Below are 7492 nucleotides of genomic sequence, written 5' to 3' on the forward strand. Positions count from 1 at the left end.
ATAAATAGTCGGTCTGTAATACTTTCTCATCACTCTTTAGATCCTGACACATGACAGGTGCACTTGTAACAGTGGTTTGATTCAATTTTCATTTATTTACTTTCAATTGTCTTTGCCGCGCCACATTTTCATCTTTGCCAATCAACTTTTCAAGGAAATTTTGCATTTTCAGTTTAGAAATCAAATTGTGAAAAACAACACGTTTTAAATATTTGAAAGCCAAGGAAGTATAAGAACCGAAACAGATAGAGTGCTATATGACCAAGAAAGACCTAAAATAAAAGCCAATTCTATCGAAGGTTAACTTTGCCTGAGGGAGTTGAAACCTTAGTTACTAAAATTATCAACGGAAAATTTAAGAAAGGTTTGTCATAAATCATGTCAGTAATACTGACTACTTAGAATATAGCAAAGTATTCTCAGCCAATGAAAGTGTAGGATTTGGTTTATCTTAATTGTGAAGAATGAAAGTAAATCATGTTCTTAGTAAGGGATTATTTTCTTGTTTAGGCCTATTTACAGTTCAAAACAAAGAGTTTCTATAAATGAGTTACAAATGCCTCGAAGCACATTTATCAGCTTGAAAGGATTTGTGATTGAATGTGACTAAAAGTTTGATTTTTAGAAAAAAACAACAAAATCAAAATAAGTTGAAGTTTACTGGTGCAGTAAAATTGGTACCATAAATGTTATAATAAGAATATTCATAACTTCAAATTTTCTAAAGAATTAAACAATACCAAAGCGATGCAGAAAAAAAATAAGTTTAAAAATTAAATATAACCTAAATCTTTAGCTAATACGCTTACCAAAACTCGGATTACTGGATCCGCTGCTGGTAAGAAAAGTAATTTCCAATATTCCGATGAGATTAAGAAAAATGCAGGAATTTAACTTTTGAATATATTATAAAAGGCATTTTATTTGAACATTTAGTTTGAGTTAATTACTTCACACAATGAAGTACTATTTGATGTAAACAAAAAGATAATTCCTCACTAAAATATTACATGATTAATTAGGAAACTTATACAACTCATACCATTTCATCGTACTGTTTGTCATCTGACGTCTAAAATACAACTTATTAAATAATTTCCAAAATTATAAGAAAGTCCTTACATCACTAAAACGAATCCATAAATGAAATAAAATGCATAAAAGGAAGTCATGCATTAATTATAACCTTGCACTGACAATGAAACGAATTCTTGAATACACCAAATCAAGAGATCAATTGAGCCTTGAGCGCTTAACAATATTCTAAGTTTGTAAGAGAATGATACTTCCCTTTCTTCATGATAAAAATACCATTCTCTTACATATACTAAGCTGGTGATACCCTCGGGTACAGCTTGAACAAATCTTTGAGCTTTAAGTATTATTATGAAATTATGGATTTCTCTTAAATAGGCAGTAAAAAAGTAGCATGCTACTTTCTAAAATTTGTAGTATAAAAAAATCCTGAAAATAGTCATTATATGTTATTTGGTCTCTGGTGGTTAGTTGTCTCATTTGCAATCATACCTCATCTTCTTATTTTTATATTGAAATGACAAGTGATGGAATTTTATTTTGTTTCAAAATAAATTTTAGTTAATGCGGGTTCCTTATTCTCCATCTACTACTGAGTTATACCGCTTTGTACAACCGTAAAATGTTACAAAGCTATGTTATTGATTTTTAGAATAATTATCAAAATGACAGGTTTTGTTTGCTCCGATGTCTGCCATCCTTGTGGACATTTTGTGATATTTAGTACAGGTATTAAATGTGCGAGGAATGAGAAATGTATCACTTGAATTTTTGTTCCTGTAAGCCTAATTATGAATATAATTATTACGGTCGCTTTGGAGTAGGGGATAAACTTAGAGAGTGGATTTCAGGCGATGCTTGTAACTGAATGGATAGATACCATTCGGTTACTCAAACATTCGAGTTTTACCTAAAATAGTATTCAATTGTCATTGTAGGGTTAAATTATTATTATTTAAATTGGCATATACATTTCACATTAATTATTTGTTTTATCAATATGATTTGCAGGATAACCTACCGGTACCGAAACTTCCTAACCAGATCTGTACAAGAAGGAACCAAATGTATCATTCATATTGTTATCCACAGCAGAAATGATGACATGGGTTTTATATTTCATACAAAATAAGAAGACGTGGTATGAATGCCAGTGAGGGAACTATCCACTAGGGACCAAATGACGTGTTTGTTAGCAATTTCAGGTCATCGTACGGCCTTTAGTAATGAGCAAATCCGATACCGTATAGTCAGTTGGAAAGGTTTCATATTTGTTTTTTAGCAGTATTAATTAAGTGAAACTTATACTTAAGGTCAGTTTATGTAATGTTTAATATAGGGAAACGCTATGTCATTTCAATGAACAAGCACTGAAAGAAAATGAAACAACTAAGTTGAGAGAACCCAAATTGCACATATTTTGACAGTTTTTTCACCTACGTTTATTTATGATCCAGATAAACGTTTCCATTCTGTTTTTAATATGTAGATGTATCCTTATTTACTATATTGCTTCACCAATTTAAATTAGATTCCATATTGAATCATAGAAAAATGGGTTTGAACAAACCTCCAAACAATCCATGATTCTGTAATGACGAGTACCCAAATTGCATCCATGCTTAAATTCACGTCCTTAAAAATCGAATAACAGATGCTTTATTTTATTTCTTAAGATTTAAAATAATTGGACATTAGTCCATGCTTACTATTCCTTTGTTTTAAAGAAATGGATGCTCGTAACATATCTTATTTGCTAATTTTTAAAAGATGACTTTTTGTTGACGTCGCATCGACATTTCCGTAGATTTTACTTTTTCCAGTGAATACTTCATCTGTTGATATATACTGTGAACGTTTTGTGAATATTTGAATTTATTCCATATTGATAGAACTTTAGTAGGTTTTTCTATATGAATGGGATTTTGAATAAATAAGCATATTCACCTGCGGAAAAAGTATATTCACCGCGCAAAACGTCGCGTGCTTTTACGTGTATAATAACGATACAATGTTTGACGTTTAGTTGGTTTTGGTAAATAACTGTTATTTTATACATATTTTTCTCGTTCGGAACATGGAATAAAACAATTACTGTCTTTTGTTTCGGTAAATATGTGGTTTAATTGACTTTTGAAAAACCTAGTGACATTCACTTCGGCCGTTGGCCTCAGTGAATATCAGTTTTTCAAAAGTCAATAAAACCACACATTTACCTCATCAAAAGACAGTAATTGTATATTATTCCATATTGATAGAACTTTAATAGGTTTTTCTATATGAATAGGATTTTGAATAAATAAGCATATTCACCTGCGGAAAAAGTATATTCACCGCGCAAAACGTCGCGTGCTTTTACGTGTATTATAACGATACAATGTTTGACGTTTAGTTGGTTTTGGTAAATAACTGTTATTTTGTACATATTTTTCTCGCTCGGAACATGGAATAAAACAATTACTGTCTTTTGTTTCGGTTAATATGTGGTTTAATTGACTTTTGAAAAACCTAGTGACATTCACTTCGGCCGTTGGCCTCAGTGAATATCAGTTTTTCAAAAGTCAATTAAACCACACATTTACCTCATCAAAAGACAGTAATTGTACAATATTTACCTATTTGAAAGACGTGCATAATGTAAAATAATGAAAAAATACAAATTACTCAGTCCCTAAGAAAACTTGTAGATTTTCGCTGCTATTTTTGCTAAATAGGTGCAATTTGGGTACTGTGACGTTAGTTATATTTGTATATGTTATTTCATCAATATGTGATGGAGCTAATAAAATATGCAATGTCAATTTGCTTATAGGAACGGAAGTGATCTCAATTAAAGAAGACGAATTAAAAAAACAAAAACGATGGGAACAAAAGAAAAAAATATATGCTTTCATATGCTAAACATTACGGAAAACTAAGAGTTGGTCAAGCCAACACAATGCATCAGCTACAGAACAAGTACAAGGAGAAAACCAACATACCATTATAAAGATTCCAACAATTCAAGACAAAGAAAACTGTTAAAAATATTATCTGGACCTTAAAAAGAACACAACAAAATTGCCAAAATCCGAAACAATGCAAACACAGTGTAAAAAAACATATATAGATTACAAACTCCTTTATACAAACCAAAGACAGACGCGACCATAATAATAAAAGAAGCCGACCAAATAATGTGTACGCTTCGCACAATTTCCAAAAAGGTCGACAAACCCAAAATGTTTTTCTTACACAGAAAATATACATATTGACTTTTAACTCTCCTATCCTCCGGGTGTCACATGTGGAGCAGGATCTGCTTACCTTTCCGGAGCAACTGAGGTCACCCACAGTTTTTGGTGGGGTTCGTGTTGCTCAGTCTTTAGTTTTCTATGTTGTGTTTTGTGTACTATTGTTTGTCTGTTGATCTCTTTTTCTTTTTTAGCCATGGCGTTGTCAGTTTATTTTCGACTAATGATAAAATTGAGAATGGAATCGGGGAATGTTTCAAAGTTTCAAAGAGACAACAACCCGACCAAAGAGTAGAAAACAGCCCAAGGCCACCAATGTGTCTTCAACACGGCGAGAAATCCCGCACCCGGAGGCGGACCTTAGCTGGCCCCTAAACAAAAATGTGTACAAGTTCAGTGAAAATGGACGTCACACTAAACTCCGAAACATATAAATGAGCTAAAATTAAGAAAAAACATACAAGACTAACAAAGGCCAGAGGCTTCTGACTTGGGACAGGCGCAAAAATGCGGCGGGGTTGAACATGTTTTGTGAGATCTCAACCCTCCCCCTATGCCTCTAGCCAATGTAGAAAAAACAAAAACACAGAAATGTGAATGTCCCTTTGGTCTTTGGTATCCTTCGCCTCTCTTCTAGAATCTTACAGTTGAAACACATTGATGTGGATTCAAAGTGTCCAACACATCAGTAAAGTAACTTCATAAGTAGCTCTGTTATGATTTGAGATGAGTTTTAATTGAGACAACTTGGATCTCCTGAATCACTTAGCAGTTCAAACTTAAGACTATTGATTAGTGGTACGCTTAGATGTAACTAGTTCATAGACCAACATTCCGCACCAACAAGTACTTAATGATTATCACATTCTGGATGAATAACTTAGTATCTTACAATGTCATTTATTTCACTTCAAAGGTTAAAAATACTTCAAAATATCCTGTATCTCCGTGGGGTCAAACTTTTAAGGCTAAACAACATATGCTACCCTAATCTAACCCTAAAGTAACCAGATGTTAGAAATAAAGTTCGACAAAACACTTTCGGAATACATTCGAACTCAGTTTAAATATTGGAAAATGCCTGTACCATGTTAGGAATATGACAGTTGTTTTCCAATCATTCCGTTGGTTGATATATTCAATATTTGGTTTTGTCAGATTTTATGGACTTTCGCTTTTTGAATTAACATTGAAGTTCGTTTTTTTTGCTAATATATTTTGTTCTATAATATGCAGTACTTGTAATACAATGGAGGCAGATATATCCAATAGACGTATCGACAACACAACTCCACAAAAAAATCATAATTGCTAACAACATGATCACCAAACTGGCGTCTTTTGATATCATGAAAGTAACAGAAAGCAGTAAAAGCAGTGCAATGGAACTTTGCTATAAACAAACAGTACACCCAAGTATTCGCGCTTCAGAGCATCTAATCCTTCATACAGAAAACTATGTATTGGATGTCGAGCGAGAAAAATTGTGAAATTCTAAAGGTAAACGGTATAATTCTGTAAAAACAGCGGACAATTTAGAAATAAAGAAAGAATAAACTATGAACTATGAATGACCTTCGCAGTGACTGACAGTAAGACAGATTCTCCCTTTCGGGTTTCATATCAAAACCAAAGGACTTTCTCAATTTACCACATCAAATCTTGACCTAGGGTAGAAATTTCAGTTAGAAAAGATTTTAGATAAGAAAAAAAAAACTAAAGATGGGATCAATGATTTGAGTTAATTTGACGGGTTTTGTACTAATTATAAAACGGAGATGTATAAAACATGACCAATGTCTTAATTGGGACATTTAAACAAAGATTCAAAGTTATTCGGAACTTAAATAATTGAAATAAAAGTTAAAATTGCTGAAGTATACCTGTTACAAAAGAGAGGCGGAATATACCAAAGTGATATTTAAACTCATAAGTCGATTACAAACTGACAACAACATGTCAAAAAAAACAACAACAAAAAAACACGAAAAACGACCAAAAAGATAAACAACAGTCAATACAAGTAAGGACTATGACAGTCTATCCCTAATAACGGATATACTTTTGAGTGAATTTCTAAGATGGTGGCCAGTATTTATGAATATTGCCTTTGTTAAATACCCTTTTTGGTTTTTGGTTACTTTTTTAGTTCGGTGGTTTTATTATTTAAAAAAAAGGAAAAGAGACTGTACGGTGGCCACAACAAATAGAGAATTTCTTCAGATTTTCGTCTTGTTTTTTTCTGACGTTGAATATAATTTTGTAGCATTCTCGGGATTATAAAACGAGACAATATCAGTTTTTATATCGTATGACGCATGACATTCATAACTGTTAATATGCTTTTGTCGCCACTTGCTATCGGGCAGTTGATAATTCACTGTGTAGCATCACAACCGGATATAGGTACCCCTGGAGCGAAGAAACAATGATAGCAAAAAGTATCTATTCTATTCCCCGTACAGTAAAGCACTATTCGCCATACAATTTATCCGCGTTATTTACATGAATTTCTCTGAAAACAATAGTTTATTCCGAAATGAAATACAGTGTTGTTCAAGCATAAATATGACATAACTTTGTTCTACGAAGACGTCAAATGAATAGTTGAAGGATAAATTTGTTTTAACAAGTTTAAACTCGTCACATGCTTCTTTGAACAGGTACTACCCGGTCCGATTCTGACGAATTGAAGAGAGAGAAACCCAATTAAGGATCAAAATCAGCCCTAAATAGTAGCTACATTAATAGGAATCAATATCACAAAACTTTACTTGTCAGCAAAACGTAGAATATAATGAAAATTTGACCTAACCTGACTTCATTATTTTTTTCCACCGCTTCGGGGGTACATATATCCGGTGGTGATGCTACACAGTGTAATTGCTACCCGAAATATTAATGGATTTTATTACATGTTATTCTTTTAAATTTACTGAGTTGTTGTTCTTATTTCTTCTACATTCTCAGCTTTCAAATATTCGGCTTTCAGCGTTCCTGATGAAGGTAAATCCAGAAACGCACTTCGGACGCATGAAATTTATAAAGTGTTGTTTTCATTTAAATGTTTCATGTCTTATTTATTCTATATGTACTGTATCATTTTTCATAAGGATGTAGTGAATCAACGTATTTATAATTTCATATTTTTTTTACTGAGAGAGAGAGTGTGTGAGATAGAACGAAAGATTGTTTTACTCCAAGCCTTATTAGTAATATTAGAA

The sequence above is a fragment of the Mytilus californianus genome, unplaced genomic scaffold (assembly GCF_021869535.1).
Source record: "Mytilus californianus isolate M0D057914Y unplaced genomic scaffold, xbMytCali1.0.p SCAF_7, whole genome shotgun sequence".
Taxonomy (NCBI): domain Eukaryota; kingdom Metazoa; phylum Mollusca; class Bivalvia; order Mytilida; family Mytilidae; genus Mytilus; species Mytilus californianus.